The 26,388-nt window shown below is 35.7% G+C and overlaps 1 protein-coding gene across 12 annotated transcripts in view; it reads right to left on the reverse strand.

Moving 5' to 3' along the window:
* Positions 1 to 26,388, reverse strand: part of LOC124425507 (latrophilin Cirl-like) — a 662,270-nt gene that overhangs the window by 494,058 nt on the left and 141,824 nt on the right. For all 12 annotated transcript variants that reach the window (XM_046965921.1, XM_046965917.1, XM_046965912.1 and 9 more), the window contains one exon: positions 18,376 to 18,666. The gene's annotated coding sequence lies outside the window, so the exon portion shown is untranslated. The remainder of the gene's footprint in view (positions 1 to 18,375; positions 18,667 to 26,388) is intronic.

Raw genomic sequence — 26,388 nt, forward strand, 5'->3', positions numbered from 1 at the left:
GATCTGATTTGAAAAATAAAAAGATTCAATTAAAGATTAAAGATGGGAATAGAAAGGAAACAGTTCGATACTAATATGATTCGAATCTAAAGTTGATTTAATACTCGACCTGGAAACAATACTTACCTTATCTCAAAAAAGGAAGATAAAAGTAGAAAAGAGAGAAAGGAATGAAAAGGAAGCGGAAAAGAAGATAAAAGGAATAGGTATTTTGTACAGAACAAGATATCCATACACGGACACACACAGAGAGACCGATATACGACACGTTTGCAAAAACAAGCATCTAAAGAAACGATGATGCAAAAAGGTGAACATGCATGGAGAGAAAGAAATTGGACTTCTTCAACGAGATCAGACAAAATTACTGACAATAATAGAAAGTACTAAGATATTAAAAATGACTACTACTACTACTACTATTACTACTACTACTACCACGACCACGACCACTACTACTACTACTACTACTACTACTATAAATTTACTATTACTACACTACTACTACTACTACTACTACTACTATGAATTTACTATTACTACACTACTACTACTACTAATAATAATAATAATAATAATGATAATAATCTTTTCCCTCTTTCTTCACTTCCGCGCGAATCTTTCTTTTTCCTTCTCTTTTAAAAGAAAGATGATTTTGTCTCGTTGTAAAGCAGTGGCTCATACGGCGTTATTACATCGTGTATCTTCTTTTCGAGCAACGTGCACACGTGAGAATACAACACGAAGAGATACGCTCATCTCGTAACGACACCCACGCTGAATCGTTCGTTTGGATCCTTTCCTTTTGTACCGCGAAGATCTTTAACTGTTCGCTCGCCAACGCTCCTCCTCTCGGTTTGTCCTTTTATTCTTCTTTCAATTCGCCAGGGGAATATGAGAGACGTCAATGATATACAACCTATTTCCCATTTGTACTTAACGAAAAGATTTGACTTTTGACAATTAATAATAACTCAATAAGCAACATGCCAATGATGTAGAATTGTTTAAAATGAAAAAAGAAAAAAACATTTTCAAGGAATAACGTATAGAATGAAGATGTCTCAAAGATATCTATCTTATTTTTCTTATTAAATGATTTACGTTTACTTTACGTCTTAAATAATATTTACGATAGAAAAATTATCGATTAAAGATTAATTCTAATCTCTTGATTAAACCCATTTTACTTTGTAAGATCATTCAAAATAAGAAATTGGCTGTTACGAAAATCCAAAAAAGCCATTACTTAATAGCATTCAGAGTTGTTTCATTAAAAAAAAAAAAAGAAAAAAAAAACATTACATGTTCCCTTCTAATTGGATTTTTCACAAAGACTTGGAAGCAACTTCGCCGCTGGCCTACGTATACACTCGAACTCGAGACGTTACGTACTGGTATCCTATGGACGTCTATATATTTCTTGCATGTTTCATGCTCATTGGTTCCCCTTTCACATGAACTTTGTGCCGTGCTGCATACACGGTCTCGTCCTCCTTTGGAATTACACGTGAACTACGCTTACGTTCGCAACGTAGAAAAAGAGAGAGAGAGAGAGAGAGAGAGAGAGAAAGAAAGATACTGTATGCTTACCAACATTTCTATTCCATTTACGGATAGGTAATTAGTTCGCTTAGAAACAGCAAAGCGCTCTCTATCTCTCTCTCTATCTCTATCTCTTTCTTTTTCTCTCTCTCCGTGCGTCGATCGTTCGCGATTCGATCCAAATCGTATAGTCCTTTTAATCGTTTCTACGCTTTATCTCATTTTTTTAAACAAAATCTTTGAACAATTTCTATTGGATAATATTTACTTTTTCAAATCGGAGAAAGTTTGCTTTGCGTTAAAAAAAATTCTTTCGTTTCTCTTTATCGATCAATACATCATAGGGGTACTTTGTATAATGATAAATCATATATATCCACATATATACACGGTATAGGTATAGCCATATATAATCAAATGAGATCGATAGATACATATATAAAAATGTACCATTAATTAATAACTTACACAAGCCATCTAATGGATTATTTAATTGGAGTACAAAAACGGTATATATATATATATATATATATATATATATATATATATATATATATATCTACAGTAAATACTCAAATCTGCCGAGTATACGTGGCAATTACGTTAGTATCTACGTATCTGTTACATAGTGCAAGTGTGGGTGCTCGTTGCTCAGCGTAGAATGCCAATTGCGTTCCCCTTTTTCTACTCCCTCTCACTTCCTTTCTTTCATTCCGCCTTCTCCTTTTAGTTTTCTTTATCTTTTCCATATAATTCCTTTGCATCTTCTCGCTCTAACATGGTCTTCCATTTCTATGCATATAATATATATATGTATATATATATAAAAGAACACATATGTAGGTTCATGCTGGAACACAAGTACATATATACACACGGATGCGTTCGCTTGCGTTCTCTCATTTTCTACAATCATGCAAATCGCTATAAATCACTATGCCTATCGGAACACATACACGTACAGACACACACATAGATAGAATATGGTTGTACGACGTAGCTCGCTAAACAACGGCGCTAAAATTGCTGGTGGTACCGTTAGCCGATCGATACTGTTAAACCGCTACCACTTTACGGCTGTTCAGCCAAAGATACCGGCCGTTGGCTCTCTTAATCCAGAAAATGAATCGATTTGCGCGAGTCGTATGTATGTATGTCGGGTAGGAAACGCGAGCGTCGGCAATACCGTTAATCTTCGAAGATTATCGTCCACGAATTTTCTACCTACCGGACTATAATCGAGTAGGGGTATCTATAATACGAGAAGCACGGTACACACGCGCTATAGATATATTGCGTATGAAGATACGACATAGATGGAATATAAGTATCCGATCATCTAGATAATTTGAAGCTCGATCTATTATCCCATCCAATTTTTCATTTTCATAGAGACATAAGATAATTGCTACGTTTCGTGATATCTAAGTTCGTATTGTATTTTCTAAACATTCGTGAGCATTCTAACAACTCGACAATATTATTTCATGGAGTCGTATTAATAACAATACAAGTTGATCTAAGTAGACGTTTTCTAGGTTAACGTACGAATTATATTATCTTGTAAATTATTATTATATTATGGTAATAACAAAATCCATTAAAGACATGTTTAGTCCATTCACTATGGACATATATAAAGCAATAACATACATATCTTCTAAAGTATCTCTTAGGATACATCGTGAAACTTTTAAAGTTAACGTTTAATACGATTAACGAAATAGTAACGATAACACTATGCTGACTATTAAACACATTCTCCTATTTCTAATCCCTTGGCATAATCTAGAAAATTCTGTATTGCTCGTAGCCAACTGTTTTCGTGCCAGTTCGGTCCTTGTACGATAGAAAAAACCAATTTCCCTGGTGGCTCTAGTGGACGAACGGGAATGAGAGGAAAAAAACGAAAAATAAACGTGCGATTTCCTAGATTCGGATGCTGTCGAGCCAAAGGGAACAAACACGTTCCAATTTAATACTTTGACCATCCTGTATGTTCGTATACATACATACGTACATACATACATACGTACATACCTATATATATATATATAGGTATATAGGTGCATCCACATGACAGGAGGAAACGAATCGCTCGTGCACGCGCCAATTCTTCGCGCGTGGATGAAACGCGCGCTCGAGAACGCGTTCATTCGATCGCGATCTGCGAGATGTTTTCGGTTTCTATCTCTGTTTTTCTCTGGAATAAAAATTTTATCGATGGTTGACCTATTTGGTCAAAAAATCTTCCGGTGACAAGAATTCGAGAACAACGAAATTACCGAAACATTCGGGAGCCATCTGTTTCTCCGTTCGAAGGGAAATCGTTTACATTGATTTCGGTTACTGCTGTCGCATAGTAACCATATAATATTTATCATATAAAACGAGCAAGATACTCTAGCGAAATCAAAAAAACACAATGAAGAAAATGAAACGGAGTGATTTTTATTTTACGATATTTCCGAGTAACGTTCGATCTTCATCAAAGACGTAACGCGGAATAACACGAGGGAATCAAGAAAAGAAAAGGGAAAAGAAAAGAAAAGAAAAGAAAAGAACAACAAGAGAAGAACAGAACGATGAGGTATGAATCGAGATGTTCGAGAGAGTGCGTGCGTGGGAGGACTAACGAAAGAAAGAAAAAGAAAGGAAGAGGGACAGAAGAGAGAAGAAGGAAGGCGAGAGGGGAGACAGGGTGATGGACAACCAGAGAAAACCACGTGTAACAACACCGGAGCAAAATGAGTGCTGGCCGGTATATTAATTCTGCATTTAAAGCTGCGGTCAGGGCACACCGGTCTCGGTGGTCGAGTGGTTAGTACGAGTGTAGGTAGAGAACACAACAATTCAGAGGGGTCCGCTGGATATAATGGCTGGTAATTAGAGTGCCATGATAGCAGGCTCCACGAAAGCAGTTATCTCGCTACGTGCATCGTGCATGCCCATGCCAAAGCACTCTCTACCTTCGTAGCATCTCCTCTTCTCCTTTACTCCTCATCTCTTTCTCCTCCTTTTCTTTCTCCACCTTCGCCCTTGTCGCACTCCTCTGTGGCCTTTCTCTCTCTCTCTCTCTCTCTCTCTCTCTCTCTCTCTCTCTGTCTGTCTGTCTATCTGCACGTCTCGTCCTTGTCCTCGACCTCCTGGAAGTCGTCCTACTCCTACTTTCACCTTCCTCTCGCTAATTGCATACACATAATACACGTGAGTGCTCTCCTTCGTTGTACTGTTACGCATGTTGTCCGAACAGAAAAGTTTTATAATTTATTAACGAGAGGTACACTTTAAACTTAGTCTGATAGAGCAAATACTATATATTGTTTTATTTATTTTCCTTTTTTTGTTGTTTTTTTTTTTTTTCTTTATAGAACTTTCACAGAGCCACCTTTTGTTCAATAAATATTATAGAATACTTCTTAAATTATACGCTATTCCTTAAATATACGAAGAAATATGAAATACGTGATACGAAAATAGAAAGCTTAATGGTCAACTATTTTCGATGAAACGACAATGAAACTTATATGCGAAGATGACTAAAGTCAAGTTCCTCTTTCTTTTCGAATGACAAAAGTGTCCTCCTGTGGATCTCGCGGCCATTTGTCGACAGATATCGTTGATCAACAATGTCGGCAAATAAAGCCGAGTAACGGCGTGAAAAGCTGGCGCATGCTGACCAAGCTGTTCGCTCGCTATGCTGGCACGTTCCCCTTTTAGATCGAACTTCTCCCCGCTGCTGCTGGTCAACGTACTTTGTCGCGGATTCAAGTACGTTTACGGTCGACCAACGCTTGCTCGCTTGCTATGGGAACGGCGTTCCGGCACGTTTCTGTTTGCTTTTCGCCCTATACGTGTTATCGACTTTCGGTGCTCAACATTTGCAAAGCCGAAAGTGCACAATGTGAAACTTCAATCGGGTTAGTCCGCGGACACTAAAAAAGAATATATTGTTTTGAATTGTATTCTCATATTATTAATGTTACTTATTTCCCCTTTATAACTTTAGCTTTTGATTATATACCGAATGGAATTCTATACGAAAGAAATGTGATAAAATATATTTAGAAGAAATTATTAAATAGAATAAAGATGTTAGTTTTATAATTCATTATATCGTTGTAAATAAAAAATGATATAATCTTGTTGAAATCATCTTATATCTTACGTAGCTCTTATGAAAGAATTACGGAGGGTTGTTAGATCAGGAAGCGTCAAGATGGAACCTAATGGATATAGGTAATGTTGTTTCATCGTAAAGGTATCAAAGCAACGGATAGGATGGATAATGCAGTGGATACGTTAAGGATCTATACGTTATGGAGCATGTTTATCAAGCACGAATTTACATGGTAAAATGAATTTTCTCGACACCGAGTCTGGGATCAATCTAAACTGTAAAGCGTTTCCTCATTATGATTTCATTATCCATTATAGTTATCGTATCAAGCGATATACGGTACGAACGTTAATGTAGTAATCCGATAAATCGAAATCATTAGTTTGATGTTTATTACGGTTACATTGAATTTGTTAGAGAGAAAATAAAAAATAAATAAATAATCCGAAAGTATATTGAGAATTTTAGAATAAAAGTCAAGATAATCATTTTATACAGTTTACTATTTATGAAAAATTACATATACTTACTCGACGAAATCAAGATGACAGATCGTATACGATCGTTCAATTTGAAACGAGCTTTCTCGAGTGTCGTTCTGAAAAATCGTAGCATTAAAGAGGATCTTTGGACTCTTATCTAAGTTATAGTTCACATCTGGCTGTGAACCTTTGAAGATTTTACGAAAAAGTCGAGAGAGTGAATGAGAAAAAGAAAGGGAGAAAAGCAGCTTCGATGTTGACGACGGTTCTACTCCAAAAGGTAAAGGGGATTCAGCTGTAACATTATCAATGTCTTATGACATGCATTAAAGGACGAAAAATGCCGAAGATCGTCAAGGCGAACCTTTATCTGTCCATTAGCCAAATAGTAGCGAGCGTTCGCACGAATTTCGTACACCTTGTCGACGATCTTCCTTCGAATTCTTAGGAACTCTCTCGACCCTCCTTTCTCGCAAGAAATACTCCTTTATCCCCGTAAAAGGAACGATATAGGGTGTTCTCGAATTTATGGTCCAAACTTTAGCTACGCGCGGTTAATACTAATGTAATAATAAAACAAAATAATCAAGAAAGTCCCATAAAAAAAGATCTAAAAATAATTCCTGATTTATAAGACGAAAAAAAAGAAAAAAGAAAAAGAAATAAATATAGATACTAAAATACAAATTTTAATCAAAAGAAAATATTTTAAAATATTACTCAATGAAAATATAAATGACCTAGAATACAAGAAGAATATTTCTACGTATTATGCCTCAGAAACTTTTTATTTCTAAACAAATATTTACTAAAATTATTTTCCTTATATTATTCCCCATATCGTAAAGTTTGAATCATTAAATTGAAGACACCCTATATAGAAAGAAAACCATAGACGACAGAGTCATTCGTGTCGTCCATATAATATCTTGACTCGCGACTTGAATCCAGTCTTCATGGCCTTTATGGATCGCGCTAGAGCTACGAGCATTCGCCTCGACTTTTCTTCGATTGTCCTTCTCCCTATTTCCTTCTTTCTCTTTTCTCAATCCCTCGCCCTTTCGTTTCTGACGAAATGGTTGGACGTTAAAAGTGCTGCGTTCGCGGTAAGTACGAAAGGAGAGCCAAGAAAAAAAGGATAGAAAGCGAAAGAGAACAAGAGAGAGAAACAGAGAGAGAGAGAGAAAGAGAGAGAGAAGAAATACGAGGATGAGGAAGAACGAGGGAGAAGGGAGCCCTTTTTATTCTCCGCTATGGTCGAAGCACTTCTCTCTGCGGATGAAAACCGATTACGATGGACCGTTCTCCGATGCGAGGATGGGCCGAAAATGAAATTTCACCAGCAAGCGTCTGCATTATCGTTCGGCCCTTTCTTCCATCTCTCTCTCTCTCTCTCTCTCTCTCTCTCTCTCTCTCTCTCTCTCTCTCTCTGTTTCTCTCTATATATCTATCTATCTATCTATATATACATGTAACTCTCTCTCTCCATCTCTTCCTTCCCTTTGGTCTTCTATGATCGTCCCTTTTTCTAAATTTTTTGTAAATTCTCTTTTTAGAATATAATATCGATTGATTAAAGAAACGAACGATCGAGGGAACTTTGGGTCCTGATTTTGATGCATAATTGGATCATTAATATTCAAATTGAATTTAAATTCGTACTCCGACACGCGTAGCGCGTTAGAATTCCATTAACGTTCGCCGAGCATTTAATGGAAAGGGACAGCGATTGTAAGATTCTTAAAGTCGGACAAAGGAATTACCTACTCTTTTCTTGCGGTGCTATTCTATTGTATTATTCAAGAATATCGAAGAGAAAAAGGAAAAGGAGAAAAGAGTTTGGTTCTAGTCGAAAGTACTTCTTATTTTTTTTTTCTCTTTTTTTTTTTTTTTTTTTTAAGAAAAATAATCCCGTTATAATAAGAAAATCATTGACACTTCTCGGGCTAAAAAAAAAAAAGAAAATAGAAAGAAATAATTTGGAATTTAATCGTGAGAACGAATGCGACTGGATCAATACCTTTTGTAGTAAAAATTAGCGATATTAATTGATGCATTTTAAGAAACAAAGAAGAAAATAAAGAATCGCTATAAGGTGAATTGGAAATGGTCGAACGGAAATAAAAGAGTAGTATCGTGGAAGTTTGAATTGCTCAATGGAATGAATAGTTCTGGCAGTCTGAGAATGCATTTTCTTTAGCTCTTCCTCATCCCCTATTCCATTTACCTCTTTCCCTTTCCCTTTTCTTTCCGACCATTCGTCCATCTATTCCACTATCTATTTATACGAACGTTCGTTCGTATCGAGGAAAGAAAAAGAAAGTAAGAAAGAATAAATCACGGAAATGCAAATTCTACGTGTGCTCGGTGGAATTAGAAAGAGGAAGATAGGAAAGGAGCGAGGAAAGCCACCATGAGAGAAGATGGAACGATGTTGGAGAATTGATAGTGGAATAAAAATGATCCGTGTTATCGACGATTCCAGGAAAGGAATCGAATACTCGAATTCCTGGAAGGGTCCGACATGTAAATGAAATTGAAGCTTTCTTTAAATATCGCATCGTAGTAGGTCCCTTATCGACTGTTTTATTTATTTATTTTTTTTTTTTTTTTTTTTCGTAATTAACATTATTATCGCACGGCAACAGTTAACGAAACGAAGGAGAGAACATCAAGACGAGACTGACTTTGTGACTAAGGCGCTAAGTCGAACCATGAAAAGATGAGACTTTAAAATGGCCAAACATATATACCAATTGATAAGTCTTTAAGAAGCTTCCACGAACTTTGTATTTCGCAAAAATCCAACATTTCTTTATAATCAAATTGACGTAGATAATCTTATGCGGTAGCTCGTTAAGTGTTTTAAAAGGATTATTTAATTATAGTTAAAAAAACATTTATATAGCATCGTGTAAATAATTTTTAAAATGAATAAAAAGTCATAGTAATACGTCATCTTATGAGAAATTATTAATACATTCGATATATGTAAAATTTCAACATTTTATTTTTGTAATGTATATATATATATATATATATCATGAGAGCTGGAAAATTCGATTCTATAGAGAGGCTTGCCGCACGTAGAGCCGCGAGCAGATCCGAACGTGCGGCTACCTTTAATCGCGCATTAACGAGACTCGTGGCACGCACGTTGTTATGCCAAAACTCGCGAGCTCGTTAAATTGCTCGTTCGATCGTTTTCGTATGTATTTGTAATAGAGAAAGAGAGAAAGCAAAAGAGAGTTCAACGGAATAGAATGTTCGATCGAATAACAACTCCGATCGTGTCGGTCTAATAGCCGAACTCGAACGAAAGCGCGAACGCACGAAATTCATAGATCCCCAATTTAATTGCTCGCTGGAAACCGGCGATCGTATACACGAACTGTTTACCGATTCTTGGCTATCGCTTTTGGAGTACGATCGTGGTTAATCGAATCCCTTTTACACATCGAATCTTTCATTTTGGTTGCTCCTTTAAAGAGTAATCGTTCAGTAACAAATTATTAATTTGTTAATGTAAAGCTATTCTATACCGTCTGTATCGACTATTATTGATTGTCATTGGAGCGTGTATCATGTAATATTCACGTATTCATGCGTTAATTGTATAGTTTCTACGAATAATAGAATGTAATGAAATGGTAGATTATAAATGATAATAGAATAAACAATCTATTTAATAACCGTATATTGAAATAAAAATATTCATCTTTAAAATAATTTCATCAATGTTTCATTTAATCTTGATGATAAATAATATTTTAAAATTGAACATTTGATTGGAGATATAGGACGATTTTTTCCCTTGGAGAAAACTATGAAAACTAGGAAACGAACCGTTGACGATTGGTCGAATACTCGTACTAATTGCTCTCGTAGACTGGCTCGTTCTACTACACTCGCACGTATATTAATATCGCGGTGAGCGTGGCAGAGCCGTTAATTCTTTGGCGTTCGTTGAAACCGGAACGACCATCGAATCGATAAACATCGAACGAGGATAGCACCATTTAGAAACGGCAATACCGTTCAACGTTTTCGAAATAAACGCGTGACAGGGTCGATGCCAGAATGCAAGCGAGTCGTCGACATTCTCGTGGACAAACGAAAATCCACTCATTCAACGTCCATTCCGTTTTGATTTGTTCGTCGTGTGCCCTCGCTCATTAGAACATACCCCTCTATATCATTTATTTTCGTCGAACCAATCTCCACGACTACTTTTCTAAATTTCAAAAATTTTTCCGCTTCGATATTCTCTCTCTCTCTCTCTCTCTCTCTTTCTCTTTTTTTCCTTTTTTTAACGATTCTACATTGATCGTATTTTAAATCTATCATAAGGTTTATTTTTCAAAAATATATTATAATACATTAAATCATAATATATTAAAATTGAAAAATATTAACGAAAGAGCTCGGAAAAATTTTTGGTACGATAATTAATGTATTCTTAAATGCGAATGAAATTGCATTCTTTGCTGCTTCGATGTATTATGAAAAAGCACGAGAGTTTAACAAGAATAAAGTATAATCCGCTTAGCTATGTGTAAAGGCTGCCATTACGATTATTATAAAACGGTATTCTTGACTTTTTCGTTAAAAGCCTAACGACATGGTGCGTGCAGACTCGTGACAGTGTCATGATGTGAGTAGGTACAATAGTGAAGGGAAAAAGAGAGAGAGGAGAGAGAAAGAGAAAAAGAAAAAAAGAGAAAAGAGAGAGAGAGAGAGAGAGAAAAGGTTGCGTTTAATTACGCGAACGCAAGGGAGATTAAATGCGACGATGCGTCGCTCGATGTTGGCATCAGCTTCACGGTAATTAGCATTTATTAATCGCGATGCGTCGCATCGTGTCACAACGACAAGCTTGCGATTTATCGAGCAAAAAGTGGAAATCGTAATATCAAGAAAGAAAGATAAATAAATAGATAAATTGTTTATCTAATCCTGATTATTACTATAAAATATCGAGAGGTTTAAAAATGGGATGAGAGGAAAAACAAAAAAAAAAGAGAAAAAAGTAAAAATGTATAACATATCAAATAAATAAATCAATAAAAATTTGCAGTAAGTATATATATATATATGTGTGTGTGTGTGTGTGTGTGTACGATACAATATAGTATAAGAAAGAAAGAAATATAAAAATTAATAGTCAAAGGTAGAGAAAAAGAGAGAAGGAAAGAAAGAGAAAACGCATGCGTTTTCCTTCGATCTTACCAAAACTCAAGTAGCTATCACGTAACTTTCTATCGTACGAAAGAGTAAGTGCAAAGTGTCTTATTGAATGTTATCGTTATGGCAAAATGTGCGAGCATAAAATCAAAATTATTTCTTTCTGGAAAAATCACGGAAGGTAGAAACTTTTGTGTAAAAATTCAATATGATCGAACTTTTTATCGATTGTAAAATCGAGCCTTGTTAGAAATAAAGTATTAGAAAAGTATAGGAAAAGATGGAGAGGAGATCATGACGATCTAGAAATATAAAAGGTTAGTGTTTTTTAAAATATAGACACGAAAAATTTCATGTTTCAAATAATTTTAAAACAAAAGGAAAAGAAACGAATATAGTTTATCATTTTTTAATCGTAAAAATGAATTCTTGAAAACATTTCATAATGATCTAGCTTTGATCGGATCGTGCGTTTTAAGTGTCCCACTTAGTCGCACAACCTCTTTCACCTTATTTCCAAATGGCGTGGACGTTTTAACCATATTGAACAAAGCACTGCTATTGGAGGTGCCTTCAACGTAACGAAGTATATGCCGTCCGGAATAGCGTGTTAAAAATTGCGGACGCTGAATGTTTATGGCCTTTAACCACGAGCCACCATCCGAGCTGTATTTTCGAGGTCGAGGAAGGTTATAAATAATGCGAAAGAAACATTTTGTGACCCTCTCTGTCCTATCGGCAGTTCTCTAGTTACGTCCTCGGACTAACCCGACTAGCTCGTTATGCATTTAACGTATCGGCTACTTTTAACGTCACGCGCGTTTGACTTTTATGGGGAACTAAAACGTTCCTCAGGATTGATTAGAAACAGATACGACCTAATGAAAATATGAATTTAAATTATCCCGCTATTATATTAATCATTAACGTTTTAAGTGACAATCGAAAATTACGTCATTAAATATACGAATAGAAGGAGCCAAGATTTAAATGATTTTAATGATTAGATTTAACGATTAATCAACGAACAAAAATGTAATTAAAGTTATTAATAATAATAATAATTTAAATGGTATGGATTATTTAATCGATAACTATCATATTTTATTTACTTGTTTTATTATCGACATGGATAATTTATAAATGTTTTAATATCCATAAGGATCTTCATGCAATAAATATTAAAATCAAATTCTACATAGATTTATATATGTATATAGATAATCATTACGAAGAAAGATCTTACGATAAAATTCTTTAAACTTATCGAAACAACCTTCCTATAATATATCTCCTTCGTACATGTTTGATAATAGCTAACATAGAGTCCTTGACGCGTCAGTCTTACTTCCTCTTCCCACGCAGTATCAACCATATTAATCTTCGTGCGAGAGAACAATCGTGGTCGTCGTCGAGATTATTTGCAGCGGGTTTGAAAACGCGTTTGCGAAAGAGTGCGTCAGCCACGTAACGGAATAAACTTCGACATATGACCGTTCCGACGGTCCGTCGGTCCTATAACTTCTCCCGAGCGCGATACTGTTAATTTACGATGCATTCGTTCGCGGCCACAGCACGTTGGAATTTCGTCCGGCCACGGAAAATCATTAAACTGGATGAATCACGAAATAGCTTCGTGGAAAAAGCTTTCACCGAACAAACGAACGAACTCGCATCCATGCGTCTCGCGACACTCGCCACGAAGTCGGCAACTTTTTTCTTCCGTCGATTCGAAATCACCAACATTACTGTGTTTTGTGTTACTATTAATGGTAGTGATAGTAATGCTACTTTTGTTTCAAGTAGAAACGATTAAAAAAAGATAAGAGAAAATTATTACTAAAATTTATAACACGTTGAATAAATAACATAGGAATAAACAATGATCGGCACTCGATGTTTCTTTTCAAATTTATTTCAAACGTTCATAAGATCTTTTTTTACGACATTTCGAAGATGGCAATGTACAATAAAACTTAAATGAAATTTATGACAAGGAATTTTTCTATATATTTTTATTTTTGTAAAAAGATTGTGAAAAATATTAAATGAATAAATTGACCGTATCAACGTTAATTTATCGCTCTCGAGATTATAACAGATTTTTAAAGAAACAGATTGGATCATTTTGGAGAAGTAGAGAGAGAGAGAGAAAAAAAAAGTAATAACAGTAATTTGATCCAAAGATTTCAAAAGCCTACGTATTAGCGATCTCGCGTCGATGGTAGTCTTCTGCTTTGTCGTGCGATTTTGTCTGAAGGTATTGCGTTCGGGAACACACAAGTCGCGCGGTGTGCTTTTCCCGGAAGAGACCGATCATCCGTAATCACCGATGCAAATCTCACACCTCAGGTTAGGCCGCTCGTATGCACACCACCAACATCGAGCGAATGTTCGTGCACCTCGTGGACCGAGAGAAAGTCGTCGATTTTCGCATCGGGATACAGCAAACAACCGGTATGCTCGTGTTCCACAGATAGATATCGCTTGCCATCTCTTTCGAGTTAAGAACGATTAGAAAAATGTCGACGAGTATCGTACAAACGAAATCCATGAGAACATATCTTCTAGAAGAGACGTCTTTAAAACAATTACTTCACCATTGATTTCTTATAATCTTCTCTCGTTCGGACTTACTCAAAGTTATCTATCTTTTGACAAACACGTTCAATGTAATTCGCTTATTTTGTGTTTTGCTTTATTCAAACTTTCTTTGGAATAAAGGAAATAACAATTAATTTAACGCCATTCCGATAACGTGGAGTAGATTCTCTCCATACATTAGTTTCCATCATTTCAATTATTTGTTCATTGAGCACTGTTGTGCTTTACCATTAAATGTATTAGTAATTATATGTACTAGTGATAGTGGCTTAAATGATATATATGCTTCGTTTGTCAGAAAATTAAATTGCTTCATTAATTAAAACGAAACAGGACAAAATAAATGATTAACTTGGTGTTACTTTATTTTTCACTTGTTGTTAGACCACCGGCACAAATATCAATTACAATGATAAACTATTCCCCGTTGGATTGATTTTCCATAATTTAAATTTGAAAACATTTCAAATTAAATAACAATCAAAAGGGCTTTCGTATATCGCGTCTGGTATTGAAACGAGCCTTTGTAAACGGATAAAACGAGATAAACTTTCATCGTCGTACAAACGGAGAAAGGATAGGAGTCGATTCGACAGTCGAGACAGAAGAGATAATAATAATGGTGTTTCCAGGACTCGTTAACTCGTTCTCGTTATCGAAAGCCGAGTCTCTTACGCGATCACATTTCGATGATGCGTAAGCTTCGTAAAATTTCAATTTTCAAAATGGCGCAAATCAACAATAATTACGAAGCAAAATAAATAAAAACATTTATCTTAATATTCTTATATATTGTATATATGCAACATTATTATTATTTATCAATTAAATGAAAAACATTAATCTTCCTATTATCAAAAATAAAATTGCATATACGGAAAAATTGTATCCTTTCAAGTTCTATTAAAATCTGATTAGAAACTTTTCGAACTATCCAATATATTTGAGAAAACTTTCTCTTACATCGTATCGATCACGCATTTTCACTTACTTTCCGATCGACCCTACTACTCAACAAGTGCATCTGCGTTGCAAAATGATCGAGCAAACGTGTACGAGACGTCGATGCATTACACGCACATTACCTACCAATCGGTAATCGATTTGACTACCATGGTAACAGAGGTACTTTTTTTACCTTCGATAACGAATAACTAGCGAGTGAGAGAGAGAGAGAGAGAGAGAGAGAGAGAGAGATAAAAAAAAGAGAAAAAAAGAGAAAAAGGCAGTTAGAGTGGAAAAGCGAAAGAGAGAGGGAGAGAGAGTGAGTGAGTGAGTGAGTGAGTGAGGGTGATGAGCGAACGCCAAGAGAAAGAGTAATAACTGCCCATCCTCTGTACCCGTCGATACACTCGATATTAACTCAATTCACGCTCATTGCGCCGCTTCGCGACTAAACGAATTAATCGCGCAAAATGGGAATCGTCCATCATATATGTATGTACCTTGTGTATGTAGATATATCTACATATATGTATGTAGAAGTGCCGAAAAGTTTCAGTCAAAAAATAGCGAGATTTTCGTTCGAATCGAGCCCAACAATTGTTTGAAAAGTAAATAGAATTTTTGGGAAAAATTTTACATCACTGTTCAAAGTAAAACCGACGTTTCATAAAATCCAACTTCCAATTTATCCTCGCTTTCGTAATCATCATGAATTCATTATTTTTTTTTCTTTTTTTTTTTTTTTTGTTTTTACCACTTCACAGGACGATCTCGAGCGAAATTTGGTATTTCGAGTAAATTTAGAATATACGATCGATAGGAAAGAATCGTAGATAGAAAAAGGTCACGAGGGAGATACGAATCGCGAAAGAAATCCTGGAAAATTTATATCCCTCTTATAGTCCAAGAACTTTCGAAAGCTCATACTTCCTCTCGTGGTATGTATAAAAGTGCGAAAGCAAAATCTTTTATTATAGTATGGTACTATTCGCACACATATGCGAGATCGGTGATTACCGTCATGAGAAAGGTGAGATAGTAACGTCTTGCGCGAAGAAACTGAACCGCCCACTGTCGTTTGTAACGGTATTTCAATGCCAACCATAACCATTTACTAGAATCGTTCCAATTCTAGGTTTCTACTTATGACTTTCTTGAGTGAAATTCCAACGAGAGACTACCGATTGGACAGGAGGTAACATCGCTAGAAAATCAATTATTTTTCTTTTTATGATTTATAGATTTATCGAATTCATTGTACGAAAGAAATTTTTTATATCTTCTACATTAACTTAAACAAATTTATTACGTTAAATTGATCCGTAATAAAGAAAGGAAAAATATATTTTTGTCGAAGAGAAATTATTTAATCGGCCAGTTATCCATAAGAGTTTACAAATTTATAAGTACGTATTATTAATAATTTACGAGTTTCATGTGTAAGAGATTGCATCATCATAATACCACGTATATCATGCAAGAATAGATGTGACATAATATGTCTTGTTCAAAGAATATTTTATATGCTCTATAAATTCACTGCATAAATGTCATATCTTGCTTGAACATCTTCCTTCCATTGACATTTCACTTAAAATTTTATCTATATAACATCATACGTGTACGTAGATATTTTATATTATTAATTGAAAATATTATTGATCGAATTTTCTAATTAAACTGTGAATAATGTTTTCTCGCTGGAATAAGATTTCGAAAGGATATTTGTGAAATAGATATTATTAAGATAATTATTATATAATCAATACATTAAAGATCATTTTAATTCGAATACGGATCTTTTTGATTTAGATCCAGTATGTAGGGATCTATATAAAGAATCTTCAAACGGTAACCCATGCTTTCCTCGATTGCGACAGCCATTCGATTATGATTAAGCTAATACGAATTTGATCCGCGTCAGGTGGAAATAATGGACGCGCCGGTAATTACATATAAATCAAATTATATTCGGAGCCGACCACCGCGTTTAATAATCGCTGGCATGCCATGTCAAGCGTTCGACTCAATCGCAACACAGCCGAACGCGTTTAAATTACATCGTTATATCGGTTGCTTTACAATACACATTGAGATATCTGTATCTATATCGATTGTATCCTCTATATTATTTATAAAAAAAAAAAAGAAAAAAAAAAGACGATTTTTTTGTAAACATATTTGTCACGCTTGATTAGAACGAATTTTTTCAAATCGAATAAACTAATTGAAATATCACTTCAATCGTTTCCATTTCCATTTTGGTCGTACCTTCAGATTTAAACTTTTATATTATATATTACATATAAATTAAAATTACCAAATTTATATATATATAAATTATGACATATAAATTATGAGATATAAATTCTGACAAATATAAAAAATATGAAAGATTAAAATGAGAAAGAATAAGTATCAAAGAGTTTGAAACAAACGTACGTCGTTTAAGAATTTCGTTTGATCATGGAATTAAAAGAATTAAGATCCCTCGAATGTATCCATGAGACTTCTTATCAAGGCACAATCTACGATGTACAAGATACCATCCTCGTTCAAAAGCAAGGCAATTAGTTCGAAAGTAAAAAATCAATAGACGTAATCGGTAATTAAAATGCGATATCCGGCATAATTTAAGTCTTTATCTCTGTTTCTCTTGCGATACGACAGCGGTATAAATGATAGACGGGCATCGAACCCTTTGCTACAGGAAACACCTTCCCATGTTTTTACAAAGAAAAAGAGAGAGAGAGAGAAGAGAAAAGAGGGAAAGAGAAAGGTGGCGGGTTACACCGACGTACAGCGTTCCCTTATCGATGTCGGATCTACGCCGTATTTAGAAGGTGATCCCAGCATGATACAACGTAGCACGAAATCGGTCGTAGCCCGAAGGCATGCAGACCGATCTTACGCGTGCTTTACTACTTCTATAGACTTCCTCTTGCGTTAAAATACTGCGAGAACAATAATGTTACCTCGGTCGTCGCTGCAGGTCAAAGGATTAAAAATTCGAAATATGTACGATCTTTTACGCAAGCATACATTTATATTTTATATATAATTATATCCTATAATATTATTGCTTAGATGTAATCGATCGATCATGTAAAAATAATTATAATTTAATAGCAACGTTCTATCTACGATGGAATTTATCGATTATGTCATTTAAAAGATGTTAATTTTTGTATATATATATATATATATATATATATATATATATATATATATATATAATATATATAAAATATATAAAATGTATATATATATATAAAAGGAAAAAAAAAGAAGTTTATTTCGAATAAAATCAAAAATGTTATTTAAAAAAGAGAATAAGAAAAAGAAAAAAGGAAAAAGTGATAGATTTCACGCTGAGTGACCTGCAATGTTCTTTCTCTTATTTTTCTTTCGAAGACGCGTAGGTACATCGACGTAGGTATCGTACGACGAGACTCGCGTCGTAGCTAGAAAAGAGAAAGCGTTGATTTATCGTACCTTGTCAGCTGTCTCTCGAGCTGCCCCTATCAGCCCTCCGGCCCTCTGCTTGCTCCCAGACGCGTACTACCTCCGTCGCGTATCACCGTCGCGGTCGTTATCCCGCCGTTTCCGTTCTTCTATCCGCCATAATGGAAGTCGGAGATCCGTGTATTATCGTCGAGATCTTTCGAAGAGGTAGATGCAAATGGAGACCTCGGTGATGCACTATAAAAGGAGTTTCGCCCCTTCGAAATTATCGCCTTCCGTGCTTGTCAAGTAATTCGTACGAGTCAACTTTCCTTCCCGTATCTGTAACGATGAGAAATAATTAAATGTTACGAGAATTCGCCTGAATTCATCCATTTTCGTTGAAAGCGAATCGATAATTTGTCGATAATATAACTTAAAAAGTGTGAAGTAAATTATTCTTCTTTAATAAAACTTTTTCAACTCTTTAATTTAACTTTTAACTTAATAGATCGTTAATTATTATTAAAAAATATTGATTCCTTCTAATGATATTTATATTTATGAATATGTATCACTGTAATAATAAATACAGTCGACATTAATGTTATTTATTGAAACAAATTAAATACTTCTATAATTTTGTATTACAACAAAAAAAAAAAAAAAGAAACTAATCTTACTTTCAAGAAAGTAAATTACATGAGCGTTAACAAGACGTGTTTTTAAATTGAAATGAAATTTCGATTTTCTCTCTGCTATATGTAGTAAGTACATATCGTAAAGAGAAATGTTTACGAAGTTATAATCCGTTTCATAAACAATGTGATTTAGATCGTATATTCACAGTATCGCGTATCACGTATCATATATATATATATATATATATATATATATATATATATAAAACGTATAAATATGGCTATAGATAGATTGGTAGAATTTCAATAATATTATCAAAATTATATTATATCTTGTAATCGATATAAACTGAATCAAAATACGCAAATATAACAGTTCAAATACTCTTTGCCTTTTCTTTCCTATCTGCTATAATATGCAAAAAAAAAAAGGAAAAATCTCTGAAGCGACGTTTCGATTTGATGTCCCAAACTAAGAAACTTCACAAACCAAATGTCGGAACGGGAAATTGTTAAACGCTGGCAAACAACGTTCTCACTTCTATCGTAGCTGAAAATTCTTTTGGATCCGATATGTACGGCCTTCTCAACTGTTACAATAAAACATAATTTTACGTTTCTCTTACAAATTAAAGAACCGATTCAACTTGCCAGGAGATTCGTAATGGGATACATTTAGAATTTCCTGAAACTATATGATTTACGCGTACTCGTTCATTTTCAGTCTGTCGATTCTCTCTCTCTCTCTCTCTCTCTCTCTCTCTCTCTCTCTCTCTCTCTCTATCTTTCTCTCTTTCTTTTTCTCTCTAACTTTCACTCAGTCTCTCTCTCTCTCTCTCTCTCTCTCTCTCTCTCTTTCTCCCTTTTAGAACTAATATAGTGGTAGAGTTCCGCTTTAATAAATCGCATGCGCGACAATTCGTTCGGTATGCGACGACGTTTCAATGGGCGGAACTTCATAAGCCGGAGAGTAAAGCTCAAAGCTTCGAGAACTGTGTGCGAAGGGTACCTCGAAAAGCAGCAAACAAGCAAAGGATGGTGGCGTTTCGATGGAAACCTTAATAATAGGAATTCGATAGGCGTATCTCTATCTCACTCATTCATTCACTCTTTTTTTCGTCTCTCTTTGCTATTGGAATATCTCTTTTCTCTTCGTTCTCTCTCTCTCTCTCTCTCTCTCTCTATCACTTTCCTCCCCTTGCTTCTCTCTCCGTGCGTCTCCCTCTCTTTACCTATGTGTCGTCGTACGTGATATACAAGGGATATATATCGTAAAATACGCCGACGGAATCTTTCGGATTAAAACTCCCATAGCGATGGGGAAAAGTCCGAAGAGGGACGAGATTCCAGCGACTCTTCTGGTCAGCTTTACGAGAACGATGAACGAGCAAGAAGATGACTATTTAATGAGATCCTATGATCTATTCTCGGTAAATTCAAAGATTTTAATTAAAAGAATAGTTAGATAACGAAGAATGATTACAATTCGTTGACGGTTGGTTACAATCGTTACAAGATAAGTCATTTGCATCTCCTTTGTTTATATATTTCAAGCTCGTTTCAATCGGCATTATAATGCACGATGATTTATCTCACCAAGAATAATTTTATCTTATCAATTTACTCGTTAAGTTCTGTAAGTCGATGAAAAAAAAAGAAAAAAAATTTTTGTTACATCAACGAGTGTATACTAATGAACAATGATCTATCGGAAACTATACAAGATTTTTCTTTAATAGTTTATAAGATAAATATCTATTCGTTTTACGCGTACCTTTCGATCGGCTCTAATTTCCATGTTTCCTCTATGACGGTCGAAGTAATTAGAAAATCTAGGCTATGGTTTCGGCTCGTTCAGACAGCTTGGTTAGTGCGACGTTGCGCAGAAGACGTGCACAAATTGGTTAATTAAATCTGGGAAATTACTATTCCCTCATCGCCCAACCGTCTACGCTGTCGGCATACGGCAACCGAACTTGGCAATAAGAACCTTATGTGATTAGTTCGAAACCTCTGTACGATCCGGCGCGTATCGTGCAAGTGCAAACATCGTCCCATTTAAAGGATCGCATGCAAAGGGGCAACAACGTGTACGTACCAAGCGTCTTGAACAGGATTATCGTTTGTCCTAGCCATCTCTCTGGTACCTATGTCTGATATATACGAACTCTTGATAAATTATAGATTCTAATTTTACAAATTGAGAAAACTTATCGAGGAAATCGATCTCTATCGATATATATATATATATCCTTATAAAGGATATATATATATCCTTTTCTTTAATACTTCTACGGGAAGCGTAATTTCCTCCATTAAAATTGTTCGTCCTGTCGAGCATTTTGATAGGCTCCAGGATAGGATATTTCCTTGCTGAAGATCTCCGATTTCTTTTGCTCCCAATGGACACTATGACCCCATATCTCATTTCGAGGCTTAGTTGTATACAAAGTCTATCCTAAGAGAGAACGCAGGATTTAGGACGTAATAATTATTCCTAGCCCTCATCTTTCTCAAAGTTCTTTCGGAATATAATAGAAAGAGAAGAAGAGGATAAGAGGAACGGTAATGTGCAATGGGCCATGCGAGTACAAACGATTATAATAATAGCCCTTAAAAGGGCTTCCGCAGCTCTTATGGCGTTTCCTTTGAAGCTTTTTGACGTGTCGTGAATGCTCGAGGTGTTCTACGTTATGGTTTATGATGAATATGTCGTATCGTGTTTCTTCGTCGATGCTTGCTTTCTTTCTCTCGCTCTTTCTCTCTCACTCTCTCTCTTTTTCTTTGGTACTTCTCTCTTCCTTTTTACCTTACCTTACCTTCGAAATAATGATTCCCTTCCTTGAATGTACAAGCAAAATGTATTGGCCCAAATTACGGTACTTTCGTCTTCTTACTTGATCTATTTTCAAAAATATTTACCCGATTTATGTTTGCCATCCAACTTGGCCGGATCTTTCTTTATTAAGAAATTGTACTGAAACGGTATTTCCTTTTTTTTTTCTTTTTTTTTTTTTTTCCTTATTTTTACTTCCTCCTCATTCCGTCTTCATTGCTTCATTCTTTGTTCTTCTTTCTCTTATAGAGTCTCTTTCATATTACTTTACCATAAATAATATTCCGTAAGACTTCGTGTATTTCCCCAAAGCGTAAAACCGTGAATATCAAAAAGATCTTATCTCACAGCGAGCCATACGATTTATTACTCTCCTTCGAATGATATTCTCTTTCTCTTTTAACAGTATAATATATATACGGCCGTTAGTCATTTTGTTCTTCGTCGCGTGCGAGGTCGTCTTCTTACCGGAAAGAAAAAGTCCGTTCAAAAAGGATGAAATCAATATTAACGCGTTGGCATTCCATTATTACTCTCCGTTTGTCTAACTCATACTCAATTATAAATCTTTGAATAAGATCGTACTCCTTCAAAAAAAATTAATTCCTTCAAAAAGAAATTTTGACGTAAACCTTCTATCCTTATCAGACTTTACTAATTTAAATAACACTCATACAATTAAATTTCGAGACAGCCTTCGCTTTATATCACGAATTCTCATGTTTCAAAATTAATTTTCAAAGATGTTTTCATATATTCATATATATATATATATATACATATTTTTTGCGAAAGATCATATTGTACAATCATAAAAATAGCTAAATTAAATAATTATCCGATTGTCAGTTCGAATCTTCCTTTCGTTTGATGTTATCGAAAAGAATGAAACGTACCGAAAGAAACGATCTCCTTTTCTAAGAAGCCGCTCGGGACACCCCTCAGAATTCCATGAAAAGCAAAAAGATCATTTTCGAGTTTATCCCATCTCACGATCTGACGTGTTGCGAGGTACGAGTAGTCCAGTTTCGGGAAGCTGGGCACAGTTTTTACGCCTCTATGAGTGCCCTTGTATGTTGGGTACGTGTAAACGTATCGCTTGAAACTTTTCACACGTCGACTCTTATCCGGCGCCGAGTTTCAATGGAAGTTAATACAACACGATAGCGCTGACTATGGTCCAGTGAATTCTTCATGCTCGAACGATTGAAGACCTGCTCTTAACGCGAATCTCGAGACTGAAGTTTGCTACTGGTTCGTGCATATGTATAAGTATACTTATACTTATTTATATACAGCCAAACTGGATTGGCCAAGACGCATTTCTCGCCCGTTAATTGTGTTGTCGTTCATCCGAGTCCTTCTCGGCATCAAACGAACGCGATATATCGTGCAGGTGCAGAAGCCGATCGTTCAAACTTCTGACATGATCATCGAAGTATAAATTTTACGGAAACATCCACTACCTAGATCGCTAACAAGTCTGAAATGTTATCTATAATGTTTTTATGAATTGAAAATTAAGATATCGTGAATGAATCGATTATAAGAAGTAGTACCTATTCGTGTTTTTTTTTTCTTTTTTTTCTTTATATAAGTATTTTTATATAAGTATTAACAAAAGATATAGATATTATTATAGATAGTAATAAAATGAAAATGAAATGAAGAAACGTAGGGTATGAATGTTACATAAAATATGCAAGAGTTAATTAAAAAGGATAGTAGAATATATTACAATCGTCTCTTGGGATTTTCGAAGATGATATTACAAGATCGAGATGTGTTTTTTCGAATTCCAATTGTGACTACGCGTACCCATTTCGCACGTCTATGGTCAAATCATTCGAATTTAGCATATCAAAGCACAGCATCGTCTTGGCCGACGGTTGTGATCGAGCTGCTACGATTTCGCAGTGGACCCTTCTCATTCGTATCCTTCCACTAAAGAAACCTCGATATACCCTCGAAGATGTATTCCGTAAAATGTGAAATTCAGAAAATATATATACACGTAGGAACACATAAACCGTCACGAAGCGAGATCGTTGCCCTTGTCTAGTCACCCAGGAAACGTAAATATGTACTATAGAAGCGTAAATATGCAAGTACACACATACATGATAGCTTCGTGTTTCCTCGGCGTGCACGCACCCTGTCCTTCGGATTTGAGCCTGTTATAGATACATATATATATATATATATATATATATATATATATATATATATATATATATACATGCATCTATATCCTTCTGTCTCTTATAATGCATTAGATTTTTAAAGCGCATCGTTTTCCTCTCTCCGACAACTCTCTATGTTCTATGGTACGCATACGTTTCAACGAAAGTATTCGCAAAGATCTATAAATATACGAGAAGGTCTGATGGCTTTCCCGTGCGTTCTATTAAAATATTCGTTTATTTTACGAAACATCGACGTACGCCACGAGAAATAAAACCAGCAATTTCTCGACGTACGCAAACTTCTTTAATAAAGGAAAAACCAACAATGGAAGAATCAAATTTAAATACTTTTAGTAAGAATATCGATGAAAGCTGCGGATGAAAAGATAGAAAATGAATGAATAAAATTTTTCGGTAATAAGTAATTAAAAAGAAAAGAGAGAGAGAGAGAGAGAGAGAGAGAGAGAGAGAACAGAATAAAAAGTAGTCACGCGGGTAATGCGTCCGGTTCGATTATTCATGCACAATAGAAAAGGGAAGGGCAAACGGCGCGGAAAGAAACATCGACGCGGATGGACGCGCAGAATCGAAATTAATATTCCTAGATCGAGGATGATCAACTGTGAACGGTAGCGCGGTAAATTACGTAGCGATATCGCTGTCGGCTCAGAACCGAGCGCGTAGAGCCCCGTCAACTTCGCCGCGATCTGCATAACCGTGAGCTCATTACCTTTTAATTACCGGCCACGGCTGCCGCGATGATTTTCAGTGCCACTGAAACTCATCTACCATCGCGGCTTTCACACAATGGAGGGGACTTTTCCTCGGCAACGTAACACGCCCATTAATTTCGTTGCTAACTCCACGGGGCAACAAAACTATAATTCTCTCCGAGTACGGCCGTACGCACGAGCGAGTGACATCAAGAGAGAACGGTAGAGAGAGAAAGAGAGAAAGACAGAGAGAGACAGAGAGAGAGAGAGAGAGAGAGAGAGAGAGAAAGAGAGAGGTAAATAACCTCATTGTGCATTACGAAAGTACGAACAACACTGAAAGCTTTTCCTATGATCTCGAATATGTTATTTAATTAATCATTTATAACAATCAGTTTTATTGAATCTCATCAATGCTATTATTAATGATCGATTATTAGAATATTATGAAGGAGCTATTATTTGATTGTAAAAAAAAAAAAAATATAATAGATTATATTTCCCAATAAAACTATTTCAGAGAAATCGATTTCTAAAAGCAATAAAGTTCACCAGAAATGTAACAAAAAGAAATGACGGTGAAGAAAGAGAAACGACAGGATGTCCACCGGCTAATGATGGTAATCACGAGCTCGGGTATAATGTCTTTGTTTTGTAGGAACTCTCGCAGAAGGCGAGATCGTGTTGAAAGAGAGAGAGAGAGAGAGAGAGAGAAAGAAGAGAGAAATCGCGAAACGTAAGTAAGCGTAGAGTGAAAGAACGGCCAAAGAAATACCACGAAGCAAAGCCAGAGGGTATTCGCAGTAACGCAGAAAAGCTGGTCGTGCGTGAAAGAGAGAAAGAGATTATGAAAGTGAGAGAGAGAGAGAGAGGGAGGGAGAGAGAGAATCTGAAGAGGGGAGGAAGGAAAGGAGGAAGAGACGAAGGTTTAGGCTCGGCACGTATGATTATACGCTATCGCGTACGATTACGGACGCTCGCTCGTGCGAGACCAGCTCGCACAGCGCATTATGAGCTTATCGTAGGCGTACGGCTCATGATAGGTACCAACATGCACGTTAAATTGAGATAGAAGCGTGCGTAGAGAGCGATACTGGTACTGGTTTCAATCGACGAGGCTGAACGAACGAAAAGACATTGCTGACAGAATTTACGGGATTGATGAGAAATTACGTGAAAAAGAGAAGAGAGAGAGAGAGAGAGAGAGAGAGAGAGAGAGAGAGGAAGGGAGAGAGAGAAAGGGAAAGAGAGGGGAGAGAAGATTGGAGGGAATGAAAGATAGACAGAACAGGGAGAATCCTAATTAACGGCATTGGAACGGACTCGTTTGCATACGTAAACACAGAGAGGGATCGGTTAAGCACGTTCAGATTCTTGCTAAATCCGAGAGTGATTTCGCAAAGGGAAATCCATCCTCCCTGTATTCGCACACTTAAACAATGACTCGTTACTTCCCCCGTCGTAAGCAAATTCATACAGATGATTTAACGGTGCGATAGATTCTTTTTACGAAATAAAATAGGTGAGAAGATCGTATCCTAGGAGCTTTTCATTGGATTGTACGAAACAAGTGACGAACTACTTGTTAGGTAGTTACATGATCGTACTATTTCAACGCGAGAAAACTGAATAATCTTGCATGGTAGAGAAAGAAGAAGAGAAAGAAGAAGAGAAAGAGAAAGAGTATG

This window comes from Vespa crabro, chromosome 7 (genome assembly GCF_910589235.1).
Source record: "Vespa crabro chromosome 7, iyVesCrab1.2, whole genome shotgun sequence".
Taxonomy (NCBI): Eukaryota; Metazoa; Arthropoda; class Insecta; order Hymenoptera; family Vespidae; genus Vespa; species Vespa crabro.